The sequence below is a fragment of the Lepidochelys kempii genome, chromosome 9 (genome assembly GCF_965140265.1).
Source record: "Lepidochelys kempii isolate rLepKem1 chromosome 9, rLepKem1.hap2, whole genome shotgun sequence".
Classification (NCBI taxonomy): domain Eukaryota; kingdom Metazoa; phylum Chordata; order Testudines; family Cheloniidae; genus Lepidochelys; species Lepidochelys kempii.
In genome coordinates this window covers 42,579,040-42,594,107 of record NC_133264.1, presented here as the reverse complement: position 1 = coordinate 42,594,107, position 15,068 = coordinate 42,579,040, and positions in this window count along the sequence as shown.

Genomic DNA, 15,068 nt, shown 5'->3' with positions numbered 1-15,068 from the left:
CAACTTCAGTGTGCTTTCAGATCAGGCCCTTAAAATGGCTCTAAATGGAAATCTTTGAAAAAAGTTTTGTAGTTCTGCAGATGACCCTTATATTTGCTGTATATGTCTTCCTGCATTCTTTAATGAATAAGAGGATCTTTGCATGTGGACTTGCTTGTTGCTCATTTGCAGGCCTCTTGCTGGCATTATAATTCTTTCTATGTTAACCCACAGTGACATCACAAACAGAAATTTTCATTTTATTTCCTGTTAGCTACATTACAATATCAGTGTCATCCCCTACTCACAAGTATGTAGGGGGAGAATGAGTCCTCATTTAAGGGGAAGACTGTCAGGCTGACAAACTCAGGCTAAGAGTTTGTGGTTTCTTCCAGGTCACAGCAACACTACAAACTTTGATTAACTGCCAACGTTTGAGTGGGCATACTTGGCTGCTGGCTTCAGCGCTGCACTTACTCACAAGCAGGGCGGGGCTCTATAAGGAGGTATCCCTGTGTGCCTCACACCACTGTCTGGTGCAAAACCTTTTGGGAATTTCTCACAATGTGTTGTGGGGTACACATGAGTCACTCAGAGTTCTCTGGGAGCTAGGGGTCAAGTTGACAGCACGCTACTTTCTCCATCCCATAATACCATCTATGTCCCACAATTTTTGCATTTGGTATTCACAGAGCAGCTGCAGCTGGTGAAGAGTCACTTCTGGGCCCAAGAAACTAGCCCAGATGGGTGGGATCACATTGTAATGCAGGTTCACGATAAGAAATATGGCTGCGTAACTTTTGGATGCAAAAGGCCACATTCCTAGATCTGTGTGCTGAGCTTGCCCCAGCCTTGCTGAGCAGGGACACCAGAATGAGGGCTGCATTGACAGTGGAGAAGCGAGTGGCAATCGCGCTATGGGAAGCTGCAATACCAGATTGCTACTGGTCAGTGGGAAATCATTTTGGAGTTGGAAAATCCACGGTGGGGGCCATTGTCATGCAAGTGTGCAGGGCCATTAATCATCTCCTGCTACACAGAACTGACATGCTTGGCAATGTGCAGGACACAATGGATGGATCTGCATAAATGGAAACTTTGGGTGCTGCTAGGAACTGTGCAGTGCTTGCTGTACGTTTATAAATAGGAGTGTTTTCATAGGCACCAACTTTTCCCGGCGCCGGTGGGTGCTTAACCCCCCCGCCTTCTGCCCCAACTCCACCCTTGCCCCTCCCCCATTCCAACCCCTTTCCCAAAGTCCCCACCCCAACTCCGCCCCCTCCTTGCCCCTATTGGACTCCTTCCGCAAACCCCCGCCCTGGCCCCGCCTCTTCCCCAAGCGCTCCACATTCCCCCTCCTCCCCCATCCCTCCCAGTGCTTGTGGCACGCTCAGGGGAGGAGGTGGAGCAGAGGTGAGCTGAGGTGGCGGGGCGGGGCAGGGAGCTGCCAGTGAGTGCAGAGCACCCACCAACTTTTCCCCATAGGTGCTCCAGCTCTGGAGCACCCACAGAGTTGACGCCTATGTGTGCTTTCTCAAACCTAGAAGTTATGTGGTGCTTGCTGTAAATTTACAAGTACTGTGTGCTCTGAGTAGTGCTAGGCATTATGCAATAAGTGTTATGAAGTGAGAGACACACATTTCTATTTCTGGAGAATAAAATTATTAAGTGGCAAAAAAGTGCAGAAAAACAAGGTGCAAAAACTGCAGGCAACGCAATACAAACTTTTAACATAAATGACTGGAGTGGAACTTTAAAATTGGAAAGGCAGCAATGAACCATTTCAGTGAACTAATGTCATCCTTTGTGACTATACAGATACCAACCATTGTTCTTACAGCTCACTGGACGTCCTGGAATGGTAGGGATAAGGATGTGGCCCATGACACCACGTGGTATGTTGGGAAGCATAGGAAGCTGCTACCATGGCATTCTCTAGGGACTGAGTCTTGGATTTGGGGACCTGTAGGTCAACCATTTCTGTTTGCTGCATCAGAAGACCCATTATGTCCTGGTGCATCTCCCACTCCTTTTCCTGATGGGACTCCTGGGCCTCTCTCCTGTCTGCCCTTTCCTTCTCTATGCTGTCTGTCATGCTGGCCTTCCAGGCCCTTTGTTCATGGTCCAACGAAGCACTGGCTTGCAGGATCGCACTGAACCAGTCCTCCTTAGTCCTTCTCTTTCTCCTCCTCCTCAGAGTCAAGCATTCCGTGAGTGTGGACGGGTCAACCCTGAAGGCAACAAAACCAGAAGTTACTGACGAAAATAGAAGTATTGTGGGATTTACAGTCACAAGGGAAAGGGAAAAAAGATGCTTCCCTTATTCCCATGAAACTTTTAATAAGACATGCTTATTGACACTTCAGCTTTGGAATGTCTCTGCCCAGCACTCCCGTCCCTGCCAGGGTGAGTATGGCCTGCCAGGGCAGGGGGGAGAAATTTCAGTTGCATGAAACAATATAATTTCAGCCCGTATTCCATCAGCACAAGTATAGGCCGATGGTGCTGAACACTGGCACAAATTTTCACAGGTAGTGGTGGTTTTAGCTGAAGTCTCACTCCTTTCAGATCACAGAAAGCATAGCTGCTACTGGTGTCCTGAAGCTGCCCAAGGCTGTATGCGACTAGACTGTTTGTTGCAATGGTGCCAGCTGAATGGTGCCAGGGAAAGTCAGTCTCCTACCACAGAGGAAGAAATAAGGCTGCAGGGATGGATTGCAGAGTATCAGTGTGAAAGTTGCACCAAGATCTCTCAGGAGATTACAATGATAAACAAACTGCTCTTCATGCCCCACCTAACCCAACAGGGGAATGAAAAGCAGCTGCCAAATCTACCTCTGTTATACTGCTACCTCTTTTCATATAAATAAAACAAAGTTGATGAAAAGTCTACGCCTGTGTCGTTAACTCAGGCACCATCTTTAAATTTAAACATTGCATACACACACCCAAAGTCCCTTCCCTTCATTGGGTTTGTTCATGCTCAGCTGGCAGGACTGGCTAGACTGTGGTGGAAGGCCTAGCTTGTGGCATGACTGGGTCCCGCCGCTGAATCTCTTCCCTCTTCCTCCTCATTGTTCATGGCAGAGGTTTCTGTCTCAGACTCCTCCAAAGTACCCACGGTAGTCTGTGGGGTACTTGTGGGGTCTCTGTCAAATGAGGCATGCAGTTGATTGTAATAGTGGCAGGTCTGTGGCTCAGCACCAGATCCATTATTTATTGGCCTCCCTGGCTTTGCGATATGCCTGGCACAGTTCCTTTGCTTTCACACAGCACTGCTGCTGATCCCTGTCACACCTCTTTGCCTGCATTCCCTGCGCAATCTTTTCATAGATGTCCACATTTCTACGACTGGCCCATAGTTGTGCTTGCTCAGTTGCTTCATCCCAAAGGCCCAAGAGATGCAATACCCTGTCTAGTCCAGGCAGAAGCGCACCTAGTACCTCTGAGCGCGGAGCTGGCGTGGTTGGTTGGGCAGTTGCACATAAAAAGGGAGAGCTGCTGGGCATGTTCACCAAGGCGGGCAATCAGGAAAAGACAGTTCAAAAATATGCTAAGGGGTGTAGTTCCCAGTCTCCATGACCCTGGGGCAGTGGAGTTTATAACTGTGACCAGATTGGTCACTGTCACAGGGAACAGTGCATTGTGGGAAACCTCTGGAGGACACTTAGGGTCGACATAGGTCATGCGATATCTACTCTTGCACTGCGTTGACCTCCGCTGATTGACAATAGCTCCATGCCGTTGGGGGCTGTGGTGTCACTGCACCGCAGTAACAGGGTGCTTACATCGTCTGGAGACAAATTTTATACTTGGACCAATAGGTTGATGCAAGGCGACTTATGTCAGCCTCACTTTGTAGTGCACGCCAGGCCTCCGTGCAGCATTTGCTTATTTTACATTGTGAAAAATTTGGCTCACTGGTGAAAATAGCAAAATGACGCCCTTCACTAGATCTGCATATCCTTGGGAAAACATGTACAATTCTCAGGTTTGCTGTGCAGCAGATGCCATAACGGAAGGTGCTTCACTGCAGCTTCGGTTACTCTGTGCTACATGGTATTTGATTTGCATTAGAGACATCTCCTTTGAGTTCTTATACTGCCACTGTGTGATAGTAAACAGTAATGCATATACAGATGGCCACAGCTGAACCATCTTCTCTGTCAGGTGAGAACTCAACCAGATGATGGTTAACTTATCACCATTATTATTTGTATTACCATAGTAATTAGGAGCCCCAGTCATGGACCAGGACTCCCATTCCATTAGCCTCTGTACAAACATTGAGCAATTCAGCTTTCAGACCCTGGGTTAGGAGGAGATAAGAAGAAATGAGGACTCGAAGGGGAGAGAGAGTATGTGGGAGGGGGTCACCCAATAGGGCAGCAGGAGAGAGAAAAAGGGAAAGACCCACAGGGTAGACCTAGAGAAGCCAGGGGAGAACAAAAGAACAAAGGGACACCAGGATAAGGAGTTCCTACACAGTGTCCTTCCCATTGTGCAAGGACAGGGGTGAAAAGACCCAATGCTGTCCTCTCACCCATTGCTAACAGCAGATGGGTAACTAGTCTTTCCTGGGTGTCTCGAGAACCAGGCCCTCAAAAAGCCCAAGGTCATAATTGCATAAGTGTGAATGCCAACTCCTACCCTCATTGCCACAATGGCAAATGAAGCATGTTTTTATCTCTGTGTCCTCAGGGGCAGATGACAAACGTACTCCCTCCCCCCCACACAGCAACCACAGGGCAGCTCATCCACTGTCTGTGAGGCTATGCAACTCCCTCACTCATCCTCTGGGTTTCTCTTCTCTCTCCTTCCGGAGTTCCCTCATCTTATTGTTAGTATCATTATTCATCATGTATTGAATGGTTGCATCCAAAGGCCTCTGTCAGGATCAGGGCCCTGTTGTGCTGGGAGCTGAACAAACATGGAGAGAGTCCCTTCACTGGAGGGCTTCTTCCTCTATTTCTCTGTTTCCCCCCCCTCCCTTAAGTCTAAATCCCTGTTAATTACATCCATCCAGTATTGTCTCCTGTCCTTTCCCTTCTAGCTTGCTGCCTTAATGTTTCTGTTCCCTATAGGTCTCTTGTCTCTGTGTCCCCTCTGAGGACTAGAAACTGAAGTGTGAGATGGGGACCAGTGCTGTTGATCTTGTGTCCTCCTCAGATGCATCCATTGCAGGCTGAGTGGCTGGCCAGGGAAGAGAGAGGGAAATTTCCTCCTTCCTGCCCATCCAGCAGCTAGAAAATCCTCTAATGACAGCCAGTAGGCAAAGCACTTTCAAGAAAATCTACAAGAGAGCCAGAAAAGCTGGAGTAGGAAGGGCTGTGGGCAGCCAGAGTTAAGATCAGAGAGCTGGAGCCTCTAGCCAGATGCAGAAGTTAAATAGCTCTCCATTCCCCCTTCTAACCTCCATCCTGTTACTCAAGGGGAATGAGAATGAAGAAAACCTTCAGCTCCCCTCACAACTCCCTTCTGATGCCCAGTGGACAACATGTGAAGAGAAGTTCCCAATCTCAAAGGACCCTGACCTGGTACCTCTCCTCCCACAGATGCTGACACCTACCTGAACCTCCACAGGGTCCTTATCCCAAAACATTGGAAGTCTCTTGCTGGGCCTGGAAGCCATTACGTCTTTTCAGGTATTGCCAGCTCTCATGATTTTATCAGGAGTCTCACTTTACTTGATGTTTTTCTTACGGCACCCAGCTCTTGGAGTCAAGGATCAACTGTAAATCTCAGCTTTCACTGAAAAACAAGTAACTTTCTATACCTCATGGTTGCAGAGAAAAGCCTGAAAATGTGGCCTCCGATGGTTCAAATCAAAGGAAATAAAAAGAATCCAACATGTATTTTTTTAAAAATCTCATGATTTTTAAACCAATCTCCTATTTCTGGGGCCTAACCAATTGAATGTTTGAGGTTAGCAATAGAATCACAGAAATTATGACTGGAAAGGACCTCCATAGGTCATCTAGTCCAGTCCCTGCACTGAGGCAGGACAAAGTATTAGCAAGACCATCCCCTGACAAGCGTTTGTCTAACCTGGTCTTAAAAATCTCTAATGATGGAGATTCCACAACCTCCGTAGATAATTTATTCCAGTGCTTAACCACCTTTACACTGTCAGAGGAGCTTTATCTAGGGTGAAGGATTTTTAATTTCCCGGAAGTAGTAAGTTTTCACCCTATGCCCTTTTGTATTTCTGTTTGGCTAGCATTCTTTGGATCTCACTCCCACTTCCTGGACCATCCTTGGAGCAGACCTGCTGATAGAAGAGGCAAACATACTCAGTCTTATTTTTACACTCATTCTTGCTTATTGTATTCTTGCACATTATCACTACACTATAGGGACTATTCCTCCTGCTGTCTCCAACAGATGATTAAACAACCCACTAAACTACGAGCTAGGGAGCTATGAAATCTGCTGTAGCCCTGCACTTTGTTGCAATGGTCCTGTACATTGTGGTATTATCTGTTAGCGAGCCACCCTTAAAAAAAATTGTGACGTACAGGGAAAGGTAAGAATCATAGAGTATCAGGGTTGGAAGGGACCTCAGAAGGTCATCTAGTCCAACCCCCTGCTCAAAGCAGGGCCAATCCACAACTAAATCATCCCGGCCAGGGCTTTCTCAAGCCTACCTTAAAAACTTCTAAGGAAGGAGATTCCATCACCTCCCTAGGTAACACATTCCAGTGTTTCACCACCCTCCTAGTGAAAAAGTTTTTCCTAATATCCAACCTAAATCTCCCCCCACTGCAACTTGAATCCATTACTCCTCGTTCTGTCATCTGCTACCACTGAGAACAGTCTAGATCTGTCCTCTTTGGAACCCCCTTTCAGGTAGTTGAAAGCAGCTATCAAATCCCCCCTCATTCTTCTCTTCTGCAGACTAAATAATCCCAGTGCCCTCAGCCTCTCCTCATAAGTCATGTGTTCCAGTCCCCTAATCATTTTTGTTGCCCTCCGCTGGACTCTTTCCAGTTTTTCCACATCCTTCTTGTAGTGTGGGGCCCAAAACTGGACACAGAACTCCAGATGAGGCCTCACCAATGTCGAATAGAGGGGAACGATCACATCCCTCGATATGCTGGCAATGCCTCTACTTATACAGCCCAAAATGCCATTGGCCTTAGTAAAAAGGGCACACTGTTGACTCATATCCAGCTTCTTGTCCACTGTAACCCCTAGGTCCTTTTCTGCAGAACTGCTGCTTAGCCATTCGATCCCTAGTCTGTAGAGGTGCATGGGATTCTTTCGTCCTAAGTGCAGGACTCTGCACTTGTCCTTGTTGAATCTCATCAGATTTCTTTTGGCCCAATCCTCTAATTTGTCTAGGTCCCTCTGTATCCTATCCCTACTCTCCTGTGTATCTACCTCTCCTCCCAGTTTCGTGTCATCTGCAAACTTGCTGAGGGTGCAATCCACACCATTCTCCAGATCATTAATGAAGATATTGAACAAAACCGGCCCGAGGACAAAACCTTGGGGCACTCCACTTGATACCTGCTGCCAGCTAGACACGGAGCCATTGATCACTACCCGTTGAGCCCGACAGTCTAGCCAGCTTTCTAGCCACCTTATAGTCCATTCATCCAGCCCATACTACTTTAACTTGCTGGAAAGAATACTGTGGGAGACCGTGTCAAAAGCTTTGCTAAAGTCAAAGTGAACAACACGTCCACTGCTTTCCCCTCATCTACAGAGCCAGTTATCTCATCATAGAAGGCAATTAGATTAGTCAGACATGACTTGCCCTTGGTGAATCCATGCTGACTGTTCCTGATCACTTTCCTCTAAGTGCTTCAGAATGGACTCCTTGAGGACCTGCTCCATGATTTTTTCAGGGACTGAGGTGAGGCTGACTGGCCTGTAGTTCCCAGGATCCTCCTCCTTCCCTTTTTCAAAGATAGGCACTACATTAGCCTTTTTCCAGTTGTCCGGGACCTCCCCCAATCACCATGAGTTTTCAGAGATAATGGCCAGTGGCTCTGCAATCACATCCGCCAACTCCTTTAGCACTCTCGGATACAGCGCATCCAGCCCCATGGACTTGTGCTCGTCCAGCTTTTCTAAATAGTCCCGAACCACTTTCTTCACAGAGGGCTGGTCACCTCCTCCCCATGCTGTGCTGCCCAGTGCAGCAGTCTGGGAGCTGACCTTGTTCGTGAAGACAGAGGCAAATAAAGCATTGAGTACATTAGCTTTTTCCACATCCTCTGTCACTAGTTGCCTCCCTCATTCAGTAAGAGGCCCACACTTTCCTTGACTTTCTCCTTGTTGCTAACATAACTGAAGAAACCCTTCTTGTTACTCCTAACATCTCTTGCTAGCTGCAACTCCAGGTGTGATTTGGCCTTCTGATTTCACTCCTGCATGCCCGAGCAATATTTTTATACTCTTCCCAGGTCATTTATCAGCGTATGTGCATATGTTTGGCCACAGGAGGGCAGTGTTACCTACACTTGACAGGTGTAGTGCATGAGTGTAGCAGTGTGAAACATGCACCTTTATAATGAGAACCCCTATGCCTAGGACGAGTGGCTGTGTGAAAGGATTTAACATACTCCCATAGGGCACAGGCAAGTGGTATTCATGGGGTTCCAGTAACTGCCTGAAGCCTCTGTCTCTGAGGAAATGACTCCAACCCATTGGAAATCAGAAGAGACTTTATATGGAAATAGCCTCCTAGAGAGCAACAATAAAAGGTCAGTGCCTCTTTACAGTGAATTTCTGCTCAGAATGAACACTTATTTCCCATGTGAACACTTATTTCAGACATCCAGGAGCTCCAGAGACACCCAAAGTGACTGAGAATTTCTTCTAAAAACACCATCACAGGCTTCCTGAGAATGGCATCAGAGTTAGTGCTTGGACAACTCAGTGGTTCTCAATCTGCAGCCCATGGGCCACTTACAGCCCAATCAGCACAGAGGCCCATGTGACATCCCCAGGGCCATACCGGTAGTATTGGATGCCGCCCACATAAGTTAACACACTGTGGTCTGCATATGCAGCCCACAATAGTAAATAGGTTGAGAACAACTGGCTTGGAGCAAGTCAGTCAGGCATTACCAGAAGGGGGTCTCATGTTGTCACCAAGACAGAGTTCTGCTCTGATGATCTCCTACCTCTAAAGTGTCCACAGCTCCAAAATGATACAGGCCAACCGACAACTCTTGCAGCAAAGTCTGATTTAGATCATTGTTAAACATTTACCTGCTTATCTTTCACAGGCAACAAGTGAGACCAAACTAGATTTCCAAGGTAGTGTCTAAGCCCTGAAGCAACAGAAGGGAGACAGAGGCCAGGGCCTCAGGACCATGGGAGCGGTCAGAGATAATAATGGAGAGGCTCAATTAGCGCTCTCCCCTAACTATTTTTGGGAATACTCTTTATTTAATTATAATATTTTCAGGGTCATTGTAGCAGAAGTTGCCTTTCTAGTCATTTTTTAAATAAAAATCAAGATATCATCAAATTTAGAGATGGGGAACACATATTAAGCCCATGCTCGTGCCACTAGAGGATTGTTCAATACAGTACATTCTCTAGTTCCTTGTTTAGTCTAGTTGTCTCTTAAGCAATGAGATTTCACCACTTCCTTTAGAAAAGTCTGTTAAAAAAGCATCTCCTGAACAGCAGCCTAATTTATGTGTTCCTTAAATTCATCATATCACACCTAATTATAACCCCCTGGAGCAACCCTAAACAATTCCTATGCACATTTTAAATACCTTGTAGTTAGGGATGTTGTCACCTGAGATGTCATTTGGCAAAGATACATATCATTAGTGGTATATGGGTCAAACAGTAAGTATTCATAGTCAGAATATGGGTTTCAGCCTCAAGTATGTGAAATATTTGGGGACATTGAAGATTCAGATCAGGATAACAACATAAATAATGTTTCCCAATTGGTCAAAGAAAATCTGTGCGGAAAAATACAAAGATGAACTCCACCCCATCCAACCGTGTTTAGATCCCTGGATAGGGAAAGAGTATTGCCGATTCCCTAGACGGGGAAGTGGGAAGCAGAACATTATTATTTGTATTTTGTGTCCAAGGACAAGTAAATTCAACTTCAGGGGGAAAAAGCTACACTACATGACTGCGGTTTAACCTTGTGAGGATGCCACAACTCAACTACGCTAAAAATCCTCTGAGTCACACTAACTGGGGAGGTGAGCGCCAGCATCAGTGTCAACCAAAACATGTGACATACAGCTTTTATCACAAGTGTTACCCTTCAGCCCAATGTGTAATTGGGCCCAGTGAAATAGCTGAGAATTCAGTAAGTTATGTCTCAGTACCATCCATGGAAATGTTTGAGTGTCCATCCAGTTCTCTCCTGTTTCTGCTCGGGGGGGGGGGGGGGAAGAGGGGGCGAGGAGGGCCAAACTTTCTTCTGCCTAGCAGTCTCCATTGTAAGTACTTATTTCAATGGGGCATCAAGGCCATCACCACAAACAGCACATAGATCGGTATCATTTGTAACAGGAGCCCAAAGGGAAAAAGATGGGTTTGCGAGCAGAGCTTGGGAGAATACCACTAACTCTGTATACTCATACCACTAAAATGAGATGCTTCTCACAGTACCTTGTATAGATCTTCAAAATATGATTGGCCTTCTTATATCTTGGGAGTTTTGATCAGCAGGGCAATAGTTAACAATACTGACATTTAAAATATCATAATTACGCATCAGAACCATTGAGATGAATTGGAACAGTTCAGGCCCCTCAATGTGCAAAATGAACACTTAGTGTGGAGAACAGGATTTCACTAGTTTTGCCTTGATGTGGAATATCAGATGGTGATTTGTCTCTCATGTAGAGTGGATAATATTAGATCTGATGATGGGAATTGTCTTGCATTTCGTCACTACATAATCTCTTCAACTGAATAGATCCTTTATACTTCCAAAGAAGAATAATTTTCAATTTCATAACCTAAAACATCACGGACTATTCAATTTTTACGTGTGTGTATTAGGACAGCAGTTTCACAGGTTAATTATTTGCCACACAATAAATGTACATTCTTCAAACTGCCTGAAGGACCCACATCTTTCACCCTGAAAACAGATGGCAAAACTGGGGGAAACAAACCTGCCAATACATGGAGAAATGCTACATTGATATCATCCTACATCAGACTTCTGACAATTAATTAAGTCCTTTTTCATATGCTAATTCTTTAGGATTGAATAGCACTTCTATATGATGGTAATTGGGTGCTTTATAAATATCTAGACAATCAAGAGAGATATCGCAATGGAGACCACATATTAGATTTAATGAAATCTAAGTCAGTATTGAACTGGACACGATTGACAGAATAAACCGGTGAAGGACTTGAAAGAAACACTGTGAGCTCACATTTTAAGAGACACTGCTGAAATTTCTTTGTCTTAAAATTAACCTTGCTGAACAGTTATCTAATTTTGCAGCTCTATATAAAGGCTTACAAACCAAGTTGGAGTTTTTAAGCTGATACTAATCGCAGTGCAAAACTTAAACCAAAGCTTTAAACTCACTTTGCATTGCACTGCAGGGGGAAGTGACAATCTCCAATTCTTATTGCAACATCTGGTGGATCTATTAATCAAAGGGCAAAACAAATTGTTTTTTAGCTGTGACCCTATTAACCCTTATTTTTAGTGTTTAAATTGTCCTGTTGAATGCTTCAAAAACAATCATGGTAGATTTGCTTCCTATCCTTTTCCATGTTCCTGCTGTTAGTTCAGATAAAGCAGTTTCCATCAGGCAGAGACACAAATTAAAAAGTAGAATTGAGTTAGAGTCTAAAAGTAGCCAGGGGCTATTTACCATAATAGGGAACCAAGCTTGAATGTTCTAAAAAAATCACTAAATGAAGATACACTTAAGTTTATTCAGGAAACACCAAATTAAAGTTATGTTGCATCAGCACATTCATATTTAAATGGACAAGGGAAAACTACTTACCCATGTAACTGTTTCTTTGAGAACAATATCCTCACAGGACTCCCACTCTCAGGTCCCAAGCCTTCTGTCAGGAAAGCCCAAAGTGAGATGGCTGCACCAGGCCCACTACACACACACACACCCACTCCAGTGGTGAGTGGAACAGCCCAAGTGCCTCCACCAGGCAGTTCCCTTATGGAGTAAAAGGTTGAGGTGCTGATCAGGGTCAACCTGTGTTGTTAGCCACGCATAGCAGCATGTCCCCAATCAGGATAAACACAAGGCAATAGATGATATCTGTGACACATCGCACTCCCTCACAGGGCAGAGCCCCCAAATGGAAGAGAGGGGGGTCGTTTCCCTTATTTTAGAGATACCATTACCCCAGGATTCTCACTCTTGGAGAGTGAGGTCTGCGAGATCCCACAGGAACAGAGTAAGTACAAGCACAACCCTGGGTGGTATGAGGAAGGCTGAAGTCAACATAAAATACTTTGTTTTGTTGGTTAGCTAGTTTATGCTCATCTACTTCAGCAAGAGAGAGGCCAAAGGAGGATTCTTTGCTAGAGGCTGAATCCAAGAAAAAGAGCTTGGTCAATTTTGGAGCACAGCCTTCTTGGCAGCCTGCAACTGAAATGTCTCAGTTGGAAGGCTGCTTTTCCTTGGATCGGATGAAACTCAAGATGGCCCATGGAGTTTAAAGGCAACCAACTCAGAGCACTGGGTAATAGACAAAGTCAGTCATCCAGACGTGCTCATCTCAGTGACAGCACTGCTCTGGGAACTGGTGCCAAATGAAAAGAAAAACAGAGTGAACTTTCTAATGGCTTTAGTCCATCCCAAGGACCCTTAACATTGAGGGTAGGTTTGGAGGGCTATACCACCTCCTCTCCATATGCCCTCCAGCACCTGCACATTCCCGTGGTGAGGGGTACAGCCCAACTGCCTCCAACTGTCCGGTCCCTTAGCAGGTGAAAGGTTAAAATGCTGATCCAGGCCAATTTTTGTGGTTAGCTATGGAGATTGGAAGCATAGCAGCAAGCATCTCCAGTTGTATATTTGTCCTCAGTGAGGCAGGTGTGGGGATGACATTGACAGGTCGAAAAGGTTGCCTTGGAGACAAATCCCAGCTGAGTCCACAGCTTCAACCTATCCTTGTCAAGCTGGTATAGGCTTCAGTAGGGCCTGGCTCACCCTGTCAGATGGCATCACTGCCCCCAAGAAAATGCCCCTCTTTGCTAGACACCCCGGCTCAGAGGAAGAGAGGTTCAAAGAAGCTTTCCTTAGCTCTGCAAGGACCACACATTAATACCCCACAACACAGGTCAGGGGCTTAATGGGGGTGGGGGTCCAAAAGCATCAAGCCTGCACAGGGTGAGGCAGACACACCTCTCCAGCAGGTTCCTGCTAAGGTGAAGTTACTGCCAAGTTTAGCTGGCTGAGGGTAGCCTGGAAGACAGCCCCAGGGGGGAAAGGGGGCTTTGCAAGGGAACTGTCAAGCAACCCACAATCTGCTAGAAATGCTGCGGGAACCCTCAGGAGGGAGCAGCCAGAAGGGGGACTGGCTGCAGCTGCTCCCAGGGGCAGCCAGAGGGAGCTCCTAACCATCAGTGATAGCATGGGACAGTTGGGCCATACCACTTGCATGGCAGTATTGGAATGTTCCAAGAGCTGTGGGCAGGGAGCAGCCACAACCCTCCCTGCCTTTGAAGCCCCAACCTTTACCCCTCTCCCAAAAACTGGAGATGCTGCCCTTCAAGTAACAGTCCACAACCTCAGTGAGACCTATTATTCATTCCCTTGGGGTGAAAATTGAGCCTCCAAGCAACTACTTGACCATTCCAGCTGCTCAACAGATCAGTCTAGGACATCATTTCCCACTCCAGACACAGAAGCTACTCAGACCACAACTGACTTTTCACTTTGGAAAAGCTTCTGGAATGTGCATTGATAGCTTCCCTGCATAACCCCAATCAAAATCCCTGTGTTACACCATTCATCTGCTCACATTCCCAGATAAGCAGCTATTCTAAACTGGAGTTAAGGTTGAACATATGTGAGTAACACATTATAGGGATACTAGTGATCCCCAGATCAACCATTACAAATGCAGGAAACTCACAAGTAAGGTAACATTTAAAACAAAACCAAACATGTTATGGTAGGGAAATGCTCAGTTAAGGTGCCCAAACTGTAACACTTCACATTTGCTTTGTAAATCTCTCTTTTATTTGCTCCCTTCCCAATTTTCTGTCCTGCTTCTTTCCCTCCCCTCTCTGACATTAGAGCCTGCATCACTCCCAGCTCTCACAACCCATGGACCCCAGTCCAGAGTATATTGTTTTCCCGGATTCCCCTTATCCCATCTGCCCCATTCTTTTCACTTCATGCCCTTCGATCCCCCATGGTCCATAGTCTGTCCTGCTATCTATATTTTCTCTCCCTCTATCTTCCATAATCTCTTACCTTCTGTCCTTACCGCTCTTACCTTGCCTTCTCCATTTCCCCACCCCCTCCACCCCCACTAACCTACCCCCAACCCTACCAGGCCATCCAGGACCCCCAGCCCCAATCCATCCACCTCTTGTCCTCCATCTATTCTCTGTCCCTCCAACCTCAGCAGTCTTCTGCCCCCGACTAATTTTGTCCTCAAATCCATTGTTTTCCCCACAAGCCTCTCCACTCACTTCCCCCAGCCACATGCACACAATCTAGCTTCTGTCCTCGACTCTCCAATGTATTTTCTTTTCCTGCAGGCTTCCCAATCCCAGCTCTATGCCCATCATCCAGTTCCCTCCTCCCACCCACCTGAATAGTTCTCAGCCTCCCCAGATCCTCCAGTCAAGTTCTGCCCAAGGCAAACCCCTATACTGTCCTCCCCCTCAGCCTCCAATCCACCCTCTAGACTTGGCCCACATTCTTTGCCTGCCCCCCAGCTCCACCATTCAACTGATGCTCTACTCCATCTCAAACCATTGCCTCCAATCAATCCCACCACCACCACTACCCTCTTAGCATTTCTCTGACCTTCGGCATATCCTCCACCCTACCAGGCCCATCAATCCATAGTCTGGTCCCCACTCAGCCCATCCTTTTCTACCTCCAAATGCTCACTCAATCCATCCTCTGGACTCC